A 17,603-nucleotide genomic window follows, 5' to 3' on the forward strand; every position below is an offset into this window, starting at 1 on the left:
AATTTGTTCCTGAACTGCTGTTTGCAACCGCATGTGCACTATACGGTATGCAGAAGTTAATACCCAGCTCCTTCGAGCCAGAGCAACTACATCACATAAGAACATAAGAACATAAGAACTGCCATCTCCGGATCAGACCCATGGTCCATCGAGTCCGGCGATCCGCACACGCGGAGGCCCAGTCAGGTATACACCTGATGTAGTTTTACCACCCATATCCCTCTATGCCTCTCATAAGGAGATGTGCATCTAATTTGCCTTTGAATCCTAGCACAGTGGATTCCTTAATAACCTCCTGTGGAAGAGCATTCCAGGCGTTCACCACTCGCTGCGTAAAGCAGAACCTCCTGACATTTGTCCTGGACTTGTCCCCCCTTAGCTTTAAACCATGTCCTCTTGTCCGTGTCACGTTGGACAGTGTAAATAATTTGTTTTTCTGCTCTATTTTATCGATGTCTTTCAGTATTTTGAACGTCTCTATCATGTCCCCTCGCAGCCTCCTCTTCTCAAGGGAGAACAGTCCTAGTTTCTTGAGTCGTTCCTCATATTCCAAGTTCTCCATACCTCTTATTAGCTTCGTTGCTCGTCTCTGCACCCTCTCCAGCAGTTTTATATCCCTCTTTAGTTTGGGAGACCAATGTTGGACACAGTATTCCAAGTGTGGTCTGACCATTGCTCTATAAAGCGGCATTATGACTTTCTCCGATCTGCTCATGATTCCTTTCTTTATCATTCCTAACATTCTGTTCGCTTTCTTTGCCGCTGCCGCGCATTGTGCCGACGGCTTCAGGGTCCTATCTATCAGTACACCCAGGTCCCTTTCTTGTTCGCTCTTACCCAGAGTTGCTCCTGACATTCTATACTCGTGTTCCTTATTCTTACTGCCTAAATGCATTACTTTGCATTTCTCCACGTTGAATTTCATCTGCCATTGCTCTGCCCATTTCTCTAACTGATACAAGTCGCTCTGGAGTTCTTCGCTATCTTTCTGCGTTCTGATTGTCCGGCATAGCTTTGTGTCGTCTGCAAACTTAATGATCTCACTGGATATTCCGTCTTCAAGGTCATTTATATAAATGTTAAATAGGATCGGCCCAAGTACCGAGCCCTGGGGCACACCACTAGTCACTTTCTCCCAGTCTGAGAACTTCCCATTTATGCCCACTCTCTGCTTCCTGTTTTCCAGCCATTTGCCTATCCACCTGTGTATATCTCCCTCTATTCCATGGCATTGTAGTTTCCTGAGAAGTCTTTCATGCGGAACTTTGTCGAATGCCTTCTGGAAGTCCAAATATATTATGTCCACCGGCATTCCACTATCAATTTGCTTGTTCACGGTCTCAAAAAATTGAAGCAAATTCGTTAAACATGATTTCCCTTTCCTGAACCCATGTTGACTGGGTTTCAGCAATTCGTGTATATCTAAGTGCCGGACTATGCTATCCTTGATCAGTGCTTCAACCATCTTTCCAGGGACAGACGTAAGGCTCACAGGTCTGTAGTTGCCCGGTTCTCCTCTTGATCCCTTTTTGAAAATTGGCGTGACGTTCGCTATCTTCCAGTCATCCGGTATCTGTCCAGTTCTGATTGTCAGATTGGCGAGTTTTTGCAATAACTCTCCGATTTCAACCTTCAATTCCTTTAAGACTCTCGGGTGAATTCCATCCGGTCCAGGGGATTTGTCACTTTTAAGTTGTCACCCGATTTATCGGGGCATTTTTCTAAAGCTTGTACAAGATCAAGTGGTTCTGCCCTTCCCAGAACCTTTTCCCATGACTCTGCTAATCCATGATTATTGGCTAGTTCTTGTGCTATCAAATTATACGGTGCCTCGGTCCAGCCGGGCACCTCTATAGGTTCTTTTGAGGATTTCTCTTTTTTCTTGAACATTTCGGTATCACAAGAGCGTTCAAGTTTTCTTTCGAGAAATCCTGCTGACTACGCCAATTAATGTATTACTATTTAAAAGGGGTTTTCAAAAAAAAAAACCCTTCAGTCACTTTTCCTAACTGGGAAGAATACCAGGAGTTCGAAATAGTATACAAATTAAGTTTTATTACATAAATATAGTATTTTTAGCCATAATCATTAATTAAGTACAGAGTTTGAATCAATACGTTACCGGTTATTGCATCATCACTCCGTCGGGGGACCACGATCAGGAGGCTTATTCAATATGTCATCACACAGCTCGTCAGCAGTGGAAAAGTCCCTACCTTTTTTCAAGGAAAGCACCATTTATATTGTACTTTTTACCCATCCCCTCCTTTTGGATTGGATAATCAGACGCATGCTAAACGCATGCTGATCTGTGATTACCAATCCGCATGTGTTAAAAACACCTAGCCTGACTCGTGAGCTGAGTACCCATCCCCTCATTGTGGAATGGATAATCAGACGCGTGCTACTTGCATGCTGAACTGATGTTCTTCTGTAATCACCAATCAGTATGTGTTAGAAACACCTAGCCTGGCTCGTGCTAATCGCATGTTGAGCTGATGTGCTTCTGTGATCACCAATCAGTGTTTACGACTTGTTTTCATAGTACTTGTGTTTTTCCTGTAACAACTGCCACGTATCCAAGGCAATCTCACTCAATATTAATATTCCTCACATTCCATTCGTTTCTCATTTGTATCACAAAAACTAAGGGCATTAATGCGCGGAATAGCTCGCGCTACAATGCCGCGTGCGCTAGACGCTAACGCCAGCATTGAGCTGGTGTTAGTTCTAGCCAAGTAGCGTGGGTTTAGCGCGCGCTAATGCTGCATGCGCTATAAACGCTAGCGCAGCTTAGTAAAAGGAGCCCTAAGGTTTTATTTTTTCATTTATATGTTGGGGTTTTGTTTTGTGGGGGTTTTTTTTGTTTGGTTTTTTTTTTTTTGCAAGGAGGAATTATCTTTTCTTCTAGCTTTGTTTTCTTTGTTTTTTTGACAAAGTTTCCATGACAGCTATTGCATATGCTTCTGATCAAGCCCAACTTTCATAAAAGTGCTTGCTTTGGGTAGGGTTACCAGATGTCTAGATTTACCTGGACATGTTCTCTTTTTAGAGGACTGCCTGGGTGTTCAGACAACTTTCTAAATTTGGAGGAGTTTGTCCAGGATATGGTTCTCCCTTGTCCCCCAACTGGCGTGAGCAGCAGGTTGGAGTTACTGCTCACGCCAGCGAAGAGATGGAGGTACAGTGTGTGTGTGTGTGGGGGGGGGGGGGGGTGAGGGTGGGAAGGAGTGGGAAGGAGTGGGGGCAGAGAAAAGGAGTGGTGCTAGCACCCTCACCAAGACGGCGCCCGGGATGGACCATCCCCCCTTACTACGCCACTGATTATTTTAATGACCTAATGGACTTATCCCTAAATATCCTCACATTTACTCTCCTTTCCGAGCACACTACCAAAACCCTTATCCAGACTCTCATCACCTATCAGTTAGATTACTGCAACTTGCCTCTCTTGGGTCTTCCACTCAATCATCTCTCTCCCCTTCAATCTGTTCAACATTCTGCTGCACGACATATTCCAGCACAGCTGCCATACTCACATTACCCCTCTCCTCAAGTCACTTCATTGGCTCCCCATCCATTTCTGAATACAGTTGAAACTCCTCTTACTGACTTACAAGTGCATTCACTCTGCAGTTCCTTAATATCTCTCCTCACTTATCTCCCCCATGCTCCCCCCCAATAACTGTTCATCAGGTAAGTCCTTTTATCCGTGCCCTTCTCCTCCACTGCCAACTCCAGACTCTGTCCCTACTATCTTGCTGCACTGTATGCCTGGAACAGACTGCCTGAGTCATTACATCAGGCTCTGTCTCTAGCAATATTCAAATCCAAGCTAAAAAACCATTTTTTCGAGGCTGTTTTCAACTCCTAACTCCCACTCATTGTAAGATGCCTATGTTCATCCTATCATTCTCTCTAACCTCCCCAACCTCTATAGGTCCGGTCTGTCTGTCCAAATTAGATTTTAAGCTCTTCTGAGCAGGGATCGTCTATTGCATGTTAAATGTACAGTGCTGTGTACGCCTTTCAGTGCTTTAAAAATGATAAATAGTAGTAGTAGTAGTAGTTGTTGTTGTGATGATCAAGCTCATTTGCTTGCTATAAAATGTGTTTTATTGTAGTATTTCACACTTAACATTTAAATTTTGGTTCTATTATGCAATGAGAAAGTTGAATTAAATATTTATACAGTACATGAACTTGACATAACTATTGCTTGATTATACTAGTACAGTATTTATCTCTCACAGTGGGGTTTCATATAACATCCCACATACATCTCCGATCAAGAAAGGATGTGCAATTCAAGCTAAATGAGATGCATCTGTTGTACAACAGCACAGCCTCAGTTGTTGATGTGTTGTGAATCCAGTATTGAAACCCTTTAGAGTCCAAGATTCTGACAACTAAGTGATTGTTCTGCTCCCACTTTATGTGGGCATTTGCTCAGTTTCTTGTATAAAAACAAGTTTAAGTGCTTATGCTAAAATGTATAAGTAAAGTGTGCTCTGTGGACTTAAGTCCCCAGAGGGTTTTGCTTCTCCCAGAGAGCTAGGCTGTATCCATAGAGCATAAGCCTGCCCTTCTTCTTCAGTCTAACAGAGAATAGTTGCCATATTTGTAGACTGCAAGGCTGTATGAGAACCTGAGTCTAGTATTGTTCTCCCACCAGGTTTTTTTCCCCCTTTATTTCTAACAAATACAGCTTAGTTCTATATCTAAGTCTAGAGCACAGTGTTATTTTCCACAAGGTGTGGACACACTCACAGCTTTCCCTTGAATAGGATGGGCTGGTAAAGTGAGAATATTCTGTGAAAGTTGAACTGCCTTGAAGTTATCAATTGTAAGTGTTTATTCTTTACTTCATGTTATTAAAGAAAGTTGTTCAAGAACTAGAGTCTGACTGATAACAGTAAGATAACAGAAGTAAAGGTTAACTGCCAATATAACTCAGAGTGAGTTCAGTAGTACTTAACCATTCAGAGGAGTCCTTGTTTTTCAGTACAAAACCTAAGGAGATCTATTTGTAAACTATTCAATACAAACTGTAGAAAGCACAATGCCCGTTTGCCTGTAAAAACCATGACCCTTCAAAGATTAACCATTTAGAACGTGCACAAATTTATCAGTCACTAATTATGAACATACCTCTCATGGTGACTTACAGTGAACACAAACAATAACAATTAATCAAGTTTATTAGGATTTTATATACTGCCTATCAAGATTATCTAATCGGTTTTACAATCAGGCACTCAAGCATTTTCCCTATCTGTCCCGGTGGGCTCACAATCTTTCTAACGTACCTGGGGCTATAGAGGATTAAGTGACTTGCCCAGGGTCACAAGGAGCAGCGGGGGATTTGAACCCACAACCCCAGGGTGCTGAGGCTGTAGCTTCAACCACCGTGCCATACACTATTACAATAGACTTTAACTCAACTCCCAACCCTCAACCCCCACCACAGAAAATACTACTAATCATCCCCATATACTTAAAAAAAAACCCAATATTTTAACTCCCCTATGAAACTGTAAATAATTTCATTCTTCTCCCAGAGGGATAAGGAAAGCATTCCAAAGCCCTTGCACAGAAAGAACCATGGTAGAACCTGCCATTTTGTTTATCTATTTCTCTTCTTCTTGAATCCCAAACTACAATATACCCAAGATCTGAATGAATATTTTTACATTTACATACCCTTTTATTTGCTAATCCTTACTTGATAAATGGGTTCGTCGTCATTTGCACACGGGATTTTGGCGTGCCGACATTGCAGCACAGACAAATTGGCGCAAGACCCCAGTGTGCCGCCTAAAAAGTGACTTTTAAAGAGCTCTGACATGGGGTGTGAGTGGGGAACCCCCCCCCAGTTTACTTCATACGCTTTGAGCTGCCGTTAGGGGGGGTTGGGGGTTGGAACCCTCTATTATAGAGTAAACTTAACTTTTTTCTGATTTTTTAGGAAAAAGTTGTTTGCTCTATAATGTGGGGGGTTGCACCCCCACACCCCTCCCCCAATGGTAGCGCAAAGAGTATGAAATAAACACCCCAACACCCCCCAGTTATAGCTTTTTAAAAGTAACTTTTTAGGCGGCGCACTGGGGTCTTACGCTGAACTGTCTGTGCTGCAATGTCAGTGTGCCGAAGTCTCACGCGCTTTTGTCCTGTCACCGATAAATGAGGTTTACAAACAATTATATATATTGAAGATACATCATTATAGCATGCCAGTAACTCAGGTATGTTTTTGTTTTTTAAACATATGTTTATTGAAGGTGGAAAGGGCCACAAAGGGCACAGTACAAAGCAAAGAAGAAAACTCAGAAACAGTCATGTACAACAAAGGCAAAAGCCAGAAAAATACCCGATCCCCAGAGCAAAGTTCTTAACCCTGACTCTTGAGCGCTGCAAATAAGTTTTAGAGAAACCAAATAGACAGTTAACCTGATTCTTGTACCAAATCAAAAAGTAAAGGCAACACACATGTAATGGCTTTAATAGAAGTAGCTGTGAGCAATTGAACATATCACTTTTCCACATAGTCCCCATGCTAGATAACACATTTGTTGTATTATTGAACTAGCTTCCGCATTCCTGCAGAGATTTTTGGCCGCTTCCAAGGCCAGGTGTGCATTGCTTCCTTTACTTCATCATCAGAGCTGAACATGCAACCTCACAGCGTCTCAAAATGTGACAAATACTAAGTGCTAGATCTGAGCTGTAAGAAGGATGTAGATGAAGTTGGAACCCAAGCTGTTGCACCCTCTCTTCTGTTGCTGCTGCTGTATGAGGCCGTGCATTGCCACGGTGCAGCGAGACTGTCTTGGAAGACATTCCTCTCCCTTTGCTGTGAATTGCAGGTTTAAGTTAATTTTGCGGCAATGCACAGCAATTGTCACTGTTTACTGTCCATACTGAATCAATATCCGACGGTGAATTTCCACAGGTTTCACTCCCTCTGCCCATAGAAAATGCACTCCTGCACGTTGTTCTTCGATGGTGCAATCTTGCAATGGAGCGCCTATGTTTCTGACCTCTTGGCTGCTATTCAACTAAAAGTAGAGCACTGCACTGAGCATTCAGACAACGTACGAGTACATATGTTGCATTTCGCTAGCTCCTTTCTGGTTATTGCCTTTGATTTGCCCTTGTATGTACAAATAGAGCTACATCCATAATATTTCTTAGGGGTATTTGTTGTAGATATTAAAAAACAAACAAACAAAATACCTCCCCAACCCCTTCCACCCCTAAAAAATAAAAAAACAACCCAACAACAACAAAAAATGTTGTGGCCTTGAGTCCTGATGTTATCACTAAGGGCTCCTTTTACTTAGCTGCGATAGCGGTTTTAGCACGCGCTTAGCGCACGTGAAATTGGCACGCCCGCTAGACGCTAATGCCAGCATTGAGCTGGCATTAGTTCTAGCCGCGTAGCACGGGTTTAGCGCGCGCTAAAAACGCTATCGCAGCTTAGTAAAAGGAGCCCTAAGTTTTTAATAAGACAAGTACAATAACCAAAAACTCAGAGGCTACAGACACCAGGAGGAATTAGGAACTGCTTTCATTTCATGTTCCCTCAAATGCATTAGAAGTGTATTTTATTTCAGGATCAAATACAGTTGGGTAAATGAATTTGACACTCAAATTGAATGCACTAGGGAAAGCTTGATATAGACTATGTCATCATTGGTAATGTTTATTGGACTTATGAAGATTAAATGACAATGGCCTCTCTGTGACAATTAATGAGAACTGGCACCTGTATATACAGTTTTCGATTGAACACTAGTGTCTGCAAGGAGTCTTATGTGAGGCTCTTTATTATTTATTTAGTTACATTGATTTGTCTCTGAATCTCATTCAATGCTGGCAACTCGTTAAAGCATCATAAAATACAGCATTGTATTGTACTGAATTTACTAGGCTTCGTTGACATAAGGGATCAAGGTGGTAGTTCCTCAGAATTTAAAGCCGTATAGAAATCTAGCAAAATAAAATGCAAAGTCCGTGCATGTCAGAGGAAACTTGTCTTCTAGGTTTCCTACCCATAGCAAGAGACCCTACTTAATCACTATGGGCTCCTTTTACAAAGGTGTGCTAGCGTTTTTAGTGCACGCACAAGATTAGTGCACGCTATAGCACGTGCTAGCCGAAAAATTACTGCCTGCTTAAAAGGAGGCGGTAGCGGCAAGCGTGCACAGCATTTTAGCGCGCACTAAAACCGCTAACGCACCTTTGTAAAAGGAGCCCTATATGTAGGCCCCCCTCTTCTCTAGCATTATAAGATCCTTGGTGCATGTAGTCAAGCAGGTGTAGATGGGGAGGTGAGGAACAGTGAATGAAGGTACAAGATCCTTTATCCCAAATCCTTGGGACCAGGCATATTGTGGTTTTTGGTAATGTTAATGTTAATCCGGAAAAAGGCAGACCAGGCAGCCGTTGTACAGAAACACCTTGATCAAGCTTCTTCAGTACCTGTGCTATTGACAGAAATAAACGCTTCCTTTTCTGCTTCTCATCTGCAGCTCTCTTTGCCATTTTTCCAGTCCTCTGGCTTGAATTGCACAATATACAGGAGAAACACATGCACCTACATTGGTATCACATCGAGGAAATTGACTACTTCCAGTTCATGTCAAATTTCGGTTTTTGGAGCTTTTCGGTGTTTGGAATTTCAGATAAAGGATCTGCAACAGGTAATAGGCCTGATGGGCCGCCGCGGGAGCAGACCGCTGGGCGGGATGGACCTCTGGCTTGACCCAGCGGAGGCAACTTCTTATGTTCTTGTACCTGTATGTGTTTTCTTCTGCAGAAATACAGCATTACATTTTAGTATAGGAAAAATTTCTTTGTACTTGACTTAATTGTTATATTGCTTCCCCCCTCCCCTTGTAACAAACAAAGCCTCCAAACAAAACACAAAGTTGGAAAATGAATAATGGAGATAGACTCTCCTGAAGCTTTCTTAATTTACTCCTAATTTAAAAAAGCTGTTTTCTAATTATGACCATATTAAAAATCAATTTAATGAACTGGGATAGTTCAGCTTCCTGATCTCAGCGTATTACTTATGTTTAATGAATCATGAGATCTCAGAGTATTGGCACCAAAAACATATCCCAAAGAATTAGGAAATTTTTAGTCAAGTGGCAATGAAGTTATTTTAATGAGTCAGGAGATCACTAGATAGTGGTGCTGGAAACTCATTTTAATCTAGCGAGAATTCTTTGTGTGCTGGCACGGCAAAACCTTGTATTTTATTTTAATGAATAGAGAGGTCTCAGTGTAAGGACAGTGTCTCAACATTTGACATACATTTAAGACCTTAGTGTAAAAAGAAGTCCCAGTTCAAAACCATTTTCTTTTCTTTTGTGGGGGGGGGGGGGGCTGCAAGAGATGGAAGGAAAAGATGCTTAAACGTTGACATAAGAAGGGCTCACGGCCTCATTAAAATCTATTCCCAGATCTTGCAAGATGCAGCCGATTTCTAGGCTGCATTCTGCGTGTCTGCAGTGCTGAAAAAGAAAAAACCCCGTTGGAAAGCTGGAGGAGAAATTTTAATGAGTTTGTAATTGTGTTTGTAACATTCTGTAGAAAAGCCTCCAACTGTTTCGGGGGCTGGTGAATAGCAGAAGCCAGTTCCTCTAAAAGAGATAAAAATGTTTGTGCTGATTTGCTACAGGTTCACCTCATATGCTAGAAATGCACATATTTTATTGGTAGATTCAGCAGGCTGATGTCCTCACCTAACAAAATAGTAATCTATTAGGTGTGTGCTGCTCTTTCAAAATGACATTACATTACATTGGTGTCTTCTATCCCGCCAATGCCTTTCAGTTCTAGGCAATGTACAAGAGTTGGCCTGGGCATTCCCAGGGAGAATACATGGTTAATAGATGTAGTATGCGTCGGGGTCTGTGGAGGGTCAATCAAGTTTAGTTAGATAATTTGACAAATTTCTTGAATAGAAAAGTTTTAAGTTCTTTCGTGAATGTTTTGTAGTTGGGCGTTATAGTCAGCAGATTGGAGAGGTGGCGGTCTAGTTTCGCTGCTCTGGTGGCTAATAGTCCGTCATCAGTTGTTTCATTTTATGTCATTTCCCATTTGAAATGGCACAATAACTACAACAAAGTATCGTTTAAGTCATTTTGTTCCCATTAAAACTCATGGGGTAACCAATGTATATTTTCCTAAAACATCATGGATTTTCATCTTCATTCTACTAAGCCAACCAAGAAGCTCCATCATCCCCATTCAGTAAGCATACCCTCTGCTATAGTAACCTGCCACTCAGTTTCTCCAATCCTAGCGTAACTTGCCACTCAGATCCAATGTTCATTAAGTTCTCTTTACCAAACGCAACCCTTAATCTCCAGCACTATCCACTAAGGTTCCCTGACACAGTAACTGACCACTCCCTAAGTACCCTGAACCACTAAGAACACCAGCCAATCTATCATTCAATGAACCACCCACTTTGACCCCAGCCACTACTAAACCTGCCACCCTCTCAAGCAACCCAACATATTCCCCACTCATTAAATCTCTTACCTGCAATATACCACCCACTATACCCATCACCCAGTAAATATGTACACCTAAAGCCCCTTTGCCCAACAGAATCTTAGTCCTACCACTGTTTAAGCTCCTCATCCCCAAAGAAACCCTCACTTAGTCCCTATCCAATACAGTCTGATCCCTACTCTAGCCACTCACCAATTAACTCCCTCTATTAAGCCTATTCTACATAAGACTCCCAACTCCTAATAGTACCTACCATGAAACCACAGTTCCCTCTATGCTGAGCAGGAGTCCTCCAACTGCATTGCTGCCAGTGGTGGGTAGTGCTTCAATACTGTATCTTCAATTGCTAGGGACAGGCAGGCTCCCTAGAGTCCTGCAGAATCTGTCTGTCCCTCACTATTGAAAATATGGTAGTGAAACAGCTTATCCTACTGGCATGACTGTAGGTTGAGGATTCCCTCTCAGCTTAGGGGGAACTGTGCTTGAAACCTAGTCGTTACTTCCTTCTCGGAGAGTCATAAAAAACAAACAAATTAATGATCACAGATGTTCTCACAGATATCATCACAATGGAACGCTTACCTGTGAGAAGAGCTGTGGCTTCATCGTATCCAGAACTATTTTTAATGGCTACCTGATAAAGAAAAGGCAGCTAGACCTCAAAGTTGGTAAGTATTAGGGATTGGGGGTTTGTAGGTTACCTTTAGTTAGGGATCGATACGGCAGAAGCTTCAGTGGAAGGTCTTATAGACAGGGCCGGAATTAGGGGAGAGCAAACAGGGCAGCTGCCCTGGGCCCCACAGCTCCAAGAGGGCCCTACGATCCGGGCAACACCAAGATAACTCCAGAGATGAAAAGCCCTCTGCCTTCTGCCATCCTCCCCCTGTCTGCTTCAGAATCTAGATGGAGGGGAGGGAAGGTGAGGAGTAGTGGCTCATGGCCAGTAGGGGGTGATGTTTATGGGACGGTAATGGAATGGATGCCGGAGCATAATAGTGCAGAATTTTTGTGGAATTTTTCTACAAAAGTGCCTGTTTTTCATATGATTCTGGGTAATTCTAGTTAGATACAAGCATATGTGTTAGTTAAGGACACGCCCAATAGAAGTGTACGAAAGACGGGTAAATAAAAAATCTGAATATCAATGTAGCTAAAGCCAGAAAAACACACTACAGATTAATGTAAGGGAAAGACTGGTGTTCTTTTTGTGTACTTTGCTGTTGGGCCAGATCATAAAGGAAACCAGAGGAATCCATTTTGATTCTCTGTCTTTATCTATATCTTCTCAGTCTTGGAATCCATTTTGTGTTCCAGGTCTTTGTTCTCAGCATCGTTGTGTTAATTAATACCACATGTGCTTGCTTTAGCCTAGTTAGTAACATGTCCCAAACTGAGATATAACAGGAATTAAATATAGTTTTGAATGAAAATTATTTATGTATGGAAGGCTTGGCCAAGCAAGTATGAATCAAGCAAATATGACTGGAGTATGTGTATGACTGTAGTGAACAAAATAATGGGTTTTGAAAAAACATATTATATATATTTGCAAACTAAAGAAATCCTAAAGCAACATCTGGAAATGAGTAATAGTTTCTAGTGAAGAGAGGGGGAGGCCAGCCCCTTCTCCTCCTCCTGTGGGCTAAAGCTATGTAATTTGAACCTGTCAGCTTAAAAAGAGTCTTTTCCTCTAAGGCTGAGAACTTTTCAGCATCTTTTTAACAAATAATTTCTCTTAATATACTTTTGTGAAAATTATGAGTTATATTCAGAAACGACTATAAGCAAACAAATGTATTTTTCTGAAACTTTTGTCTTTGTCTAATTTGAAACACCTCCTTTGTTATTTTATTGGTTGTCAAACCTGATGATGTCACTGAGCTAAAAGTATATAATAGAATGACCTGAGATATTAAGCTAAGCTCGTTATTAGAAAGCCAGTTTTGGCAACTATAATGATCTCCCATTAGCACAACTGTTAAGCAATTATGCTTGATTCTTTTGATCTCATAATGGAAAAATAGACACAATAACTCAATAAATCTTAATTATAATTTTTAAAACCTTGCGCTGGTGTCATTTTGAATGTTTTATTATTTTTCAAACCATGAGCTTTCAAAGAGGCGTCGATGTCCCTTGCTCAAAGGGGAACTGAAGAGAAAGGGAAGATATGCACATGAACGAAGAGGAAGGAAATAAAGGGAGGAGATGCACATGGATGGAGGGGAAAAGACGCACGTGGATGGAGAAAACAGGCAAAGTTGGATATCCAGATTTGCTGAATTCACTGTATACCTCCTCCGGGATCCAGTCAAATCTGCAGAAGACCCAGCTTTTACTAATTCACTGCTCTGGATCCTCGGCTGTCTCTGACATGGGGCTCCAACTTGCCCTGTTTTGACCCAGATTGACTGCTGCCTCAGTCTGTCCCAGATCCTGTGTCTGTCCTAATAACCTCTATGATTTTTTTAAATATTAAAGTTGGATCTGGGTATCTATGTATCCAATTTTATTGCTGAAAAGTCAGATCCAGAGAAGACCTCCTGGGTCCAAATTTAATGCAAAAAACCCCTTGAAACTCCTTGAAACACAACAGATTAGGGTGGAGAAGCAGCACTGGATCTGGGACAGACTGAGGCAGCAGAGAATCCAGGGCAGCCATAGGATCTGGATGAGGCAGCACAGGATCATGGGCAGAACAGGGCAAGTTGGATCCCATATCCAAGACAGCATTGGATCCAAGGCAGCACATAAGTAAAAACCAGATCCTCCAAAGACCCCCACTGTAGAAGGTATAGAGCAGATCCAAAGGATCTGGCTTTAACCAGTCCTGACAGATGGAGGGAAATGGAAAGAAAGAGAGAAGAAGGATACACCACACAAGGATGGATGAGAGGGCACGGGGAGAGAGAGGGAGAATACACATGGATTGAATGAAGGGAACAGATGGAAAACAAGAATTGACAAAGGGACAGAAACATGGAAGAAAGCTGAATCTGAAAGATCAGTGCAAAAGATGGACATAAGGCAGAAAGTGAAGAAAAAAGGAGGAGAGTAAAAGAATTGATAAATGGAGAGGAGGTCCTGGAAACAAAGCACCAGAATCAGAGCCTGGGACCATGATCAGAAAACCAAAGTCACTAGAACACAAGATTATATAATTATTTTATTTCTTCATTTCCATTTTCATTTTCTGTCTTTATTTTGCACTGTACGGCAGGAAATGTATTTCTTTCTGTTTTCCTGGTATTTGTATTACAAACAGTCTAGCTTCTTGGGATATCAGGTTAATTTGTGCACATATTTAAACAGAGGCTATTTCTGTTCTGCATATGTGACTTCAAAAGCTTTTTATATGCTCTTCTGCTAGTAACAGAATTACTTGGCTAGTCATACTGTTTCCTAAGGATGGCCCTGTATGAGAGTGCACATCGGGCGCTCGCTCTCGTTTGGGTGTGAGCGGGGGGGGGGGGTGTTTGCCACACCTCCTCCTCCATGCTGTCCGCCGCCGATTAAGAAGCCATAGCAGGAGAGGAGGGGGGTGAAGCCTCAGCAGACCTGGCTCGGGATAGCCACGGACCACAGATGCCAGAATGTGCTGCTGGAGGAGAATGGCTCAGTGCTACCTTCCCCCGAGCCCCGCCTCCCCCTCCGCCGCCCACCTGCCCCTGCCGCTGCTTGACTACAATGGCCGCATGCTGCGGCGCCTGCTCCTGCTCACCTGGAAGCCGGTGCTCATTAGCTTCACCCAATTTGGACAATTTCTTGTTTGACTTGCCGGGGAGACAACGGCAGTTACCTTCGGCACCCGTGAGGGAGGTGAGAAAAAAACAGGGAGAGATGGGGGAAAGTGAAGAGAGAAAGATGACTGGGAAATAAGAAAAGGGAAAGATGGTCTGTGGTAATGGAAAGAAAGGAGAGAAGAGGGAGAAATGCTGAAACAGGGAGTGGGAGAAGTGTTGGACCACAAGAAGACATAGGCCTGTTTTGGGGGGATCAGGAACGAATCATGCAAGTTTTCCTTACTTTCTATGGGGAAACTCGCTTTGATATACGAGCACTTTGGTTTACAAGTATGCTTCTGGAACAAATTATGCTCGCAAACCAAGGTTCCACTATATAAGAAATCAAATTTACTAATTAAACATAAAATTTAAGAACTAAGAAGAAAGGATAAATGAAATAAAGAAATAATATTTAGACACTAGTGAGGATAAACAGAAAAACCAACGGGACTAATGAGGAGTCCAGCCAGCTTGAGTCTCATGACCCAGCTGGCCTTCTGAAGACCCTGAGATAAAACACTAGCAATCTTTTATACCTCCTGTTTTTGCTTTTTTTTTTTTTCTTTTGCAATTTTTTGCACTTTGGTGATATTTATATTGTATGATTGTGGATTGAAAATAGTAACACCAACTGAGCCACTGTGTCCCTACCCCCATTGGTGTTAATAGAAATAAAGTTAACATTAAGGACATAAATGGGAAATTAAATGACATACAGACATTTTTTCCATGCACACCCTTTGGGAAAGGGTGATGGGACTTGATATACTGCCTTTCTGTGGTTTCAGTCAAAGCCGTTTACATATTATATACAGGTATGCAAATATTTTTTTTTGTATCTGGCGAGGGTATAGGAGATGACCCGCAAAGCTGGGAGACTTGGCAGATCTGAGTAAATGGATAAAATTAGGACAGCAAAAGGCTGTTTTAATTTTATTCACAGCGTTTACTAGGCACTGGTCTGAATACCCACAGTCACAAAAGGTTGTAGTGGGATTAAACCCATTTCCCCCGAGTCAGAAGCCACCACATTAACCACTAGGCTCCTCCTCTACTCCTGTGATTCTATTTACTTCTTTATAAATAGCTAGTACACACCTCCCCCCTCTCGGGGGGGGGGGGGGGGGTCCTCCGTCCAAGTACAACACCAACATAGGCAAGGAAAAAATACAAAGTAATACAGGCATTCCAACAAAAACAGAACAATACAGATAATCATGGAATCAACTGTTAAACAATCGGCTGCAAGCCAAGGGAATTATGGTAGTCTAAAAGGGTTCCCAGGTATGTTGAAAGACGCGCCCTGGGAGAGAGGTAAAGTCCGTCACGTTTCTCCGTTCCCACATCAGAAGGGTAATCATCCGGCATCGCCAAAGAGAGTACTAATCCGGGGCTTCACTCTCAAGCCATTTCAGCAAGATGTATTTCAGTCCAATAAGGACAGTCCACCTAAGGAAAGAAGCAGCCCCCCTTTGATGAGGGTAGTAATGGGGAACAGCTCCAAACAAAAACAATGAAGAGTATTGAATTGTAATGGTCCAATTGTGCTCAACAAAAAGAAAAATAGCATTCCAAAAGGATCAAATATTGGGGCAAGTCCAGACCATATGTCCCAAGCTCGCTTCAGGAGCCCGGCATTTAGGGCAAACAGCTGACTCATTAAACCCAGAAAGATAAGCCCTCTTGGGAGAAATGTACAAACGGAAGACCAACTTATAATGTTGCTCCCAAAAGGTGGTGTATTTGCGAAAGGCAGGCAATCTACGGACAGCCTGCAAAAGCACATCCTCAGGTAACTCAACAGCTAGGTCCTGAGCCCAAGAATCTCGTAATTTAACATAATCAAACAAGGGGGACTCATCTTTCAAATGGCGATGATGAAATTAAAAGGGGAACTAGAGGCTGGGAACCAATGGTAAAGACCGTAGACAGCATCTCCTGGCTGGAAGCTTTCAAAGAATCAGAAAGTAAGGAGTTAATGTAATGATGAATTTGCATATAAGCAAAAGAATCAGTGGGCGGGAGATGAAATTCTTCCCACAACTGTGCTAAAGATTGAACTTTCCCATCATCATCAACCAACTGAAACACATAATGAATGCCCCTTGCTTCCTACCGAACAAAACTCGGCACATCCACCCCAGGGAGAAAGAAACTATTAAAGCGGATAGGCAAAAAAGGAGTAATAGAAGCAGAAAGAGAATGATATTTACAGACTCAGTGCCAAACCTTCCGCAAGGGATGGTGCAGCACCCTGCTAGAGAGAGATTCAGGCAAAGGAGAAGGAATAGAGTAGAGGTATGCACTGAAATGACTAGCCTTAAAGCAGAATAGTTCCAAAGAGGTATTGATAAAAGCAGAAGTGCCCCTAAAAAAATGTCAGACTTTAAAGTGGGACGCTGAACGCGTCTCCAGCATCCCACGTTAAAGTCCGATCGGTCATGCTACACCCTGAAGCAGCAGATTTATGAAACGCTGGCCACCGTCGGTGTACCGATCAGCTGAAGATAAGTTGAATAATAATTTTTTCTTCTATCTTTTTGAGTGTTTTCTACAGCACAGCACAGAGTCTCCTTAATTTTGATGAAGGTTTTTTGCCAATGAGGTGACCGCTCAACCACCTTTAATAAACCACTTTTTGTGGAGGTGGGAGGGCCCTTTTCTGAGGCTTTTTCCTTCTATTTAACTTATTGCAGAGCCTGTTCTGTTCTGATACCACATAATTTGACATCATACATTAATTCAAGTGAAAGTGTTACTATTTAATATACTAGGTACACCACTATGGTCACCTGATTTACTGGCATGTGCATATTGCTCAATTTGTGTGGGGGTCAGGAAGGGGGCGGGGTGGGGCAGGGATGGAGCTATGCGTCCTTTTTTTTTTTGTCTTCACAAATATGGTAGCCATATGACTGCTATCTTTTGCACATCCCCAAATGTGCTGTTTTCTTTGCATCTGCTGATCTTCAAGATGTCTGTGAGGACTCCCAACTCTAGGCATCAGAACAGGGGCCATGGGTCCCATAGCACCTCCAAAATTTCCCTTCCCTTCCTTCCCTTTGAGGTGGTGCTGGGCACCATATGGGAAGGATGAATCATTTCTCTCTTCTACCCCACCACCATTTTCCAACATCTTACTTATCCCTTCCCCTGCCCCACAAGGTATTAAGTTTCCTCACCCTGGGACAGCTAAGCTACAATCTGCATAACACATGCATCATGGCCAGCGGCCTGGATGAAGCAGGGCCCTTGTTTCCCTTTTGCTTTATATGCTGGAACCAT

Source organism: Geotrypetes seraphini, chromosome 2, assembly GCF_902459505.1.
Source record: "Geotrypetes seraphini chromosome 2, aGeoSer1.1, whole genome shotgun sequence".
In the NCBI taxonomy this organism is placed as follows: Eukaryota; Metazoa; Chordata; class Amphibia; order Gymnophiona; family Dermophiidae; genus Geotrypetes; species Geotrypetes seraphini.